The sequence below is a fragment of the Mustelus asterias genome, chromosome 22 (genome assembly GCF_964213995.1).
Source record: "Mustelus asterias chromosome 22, sMusAst1.hap1.1, whole genome shotgun sequence".
NCBI classification, from domain to species: domain Eukaryota; kingdom Metazoa; phylum Chordata; class Chondrichthyes; order Carcharhiniformes; family Triakidae; genus Mustelus; species Mustelus asterias.
The window spans coordinates 50,359,298-50,360,138 of record NC_135822.1 but is presented as its reverse complement, the minus strand read 5'-3'; positions in this window follow the sequence as shown (position 1 = coordinate 50,360,138).

The following is an 841-nucleotide window of genomic DNA, read 5'->3' as shown; positions in this document are numbered from 1 at the left end:
CCTCAAGCAATCCATCCCGAAAACCTGCAATTGCTGATATTATTCGGAGCTTTGCAAGCGAATGCCACAAACCTCATCATCCACCAAACATGCACAACCCTTTTCCTAATCTATCCCAATTGGCACAGCCTGGATAAAGATTGGCATCATCCATGACGAAGTGGTTGGCTTGAGTGACAAACCGTCGATCAAATTGAACATTAATTCACCAGTCATCCCGCCCCGTTGCCTGCAGTGCACAGCGTTTAAAAGATGCACTGCAACAACTCAACTTGGTAACTTCGACAACACCTTCCAAACAGCGAACTCTATCAGCTAGTTGGACAAATCATTATCCTTCCCAGCCACTCACCATGCTGAGGTGGAAAATTATCACCGTTCTTTCAATGATGCTCGGTCAAAATCATGGAACTGCCTCCCTAGCAGCTCCTGCTCCATATGGATTGCAGCGCTCCAAGAAAGCAGTTCATAACACATTTTCAATGGCAGTTAGCGATGGGCAATGTATGTCAGCCGATACGAGAACAACATTACATGCAAAAAAAAATCGCAAATGACATTGCCTTCCGAAGCTTCAATTTCAACATCGCCTGCAATCACACTCTCTCTCTATACATATATACATTTCCAAATGCAATTGTTTTTACTCGCATTTCACTTATCTTCGAGAATGACTCACATTTTCAACATTTCCAGTAACAAAGCTTTATGAATGTCTGATTCATTCTGATCCTCCGCTGATCTGTCCAAACCAGAACATTCAAACTCATCCATATCACCATTCAGTCAATGTTGATGGACCAAATTCAATCTAATTATTTTCTAACAGCACTATGGATCT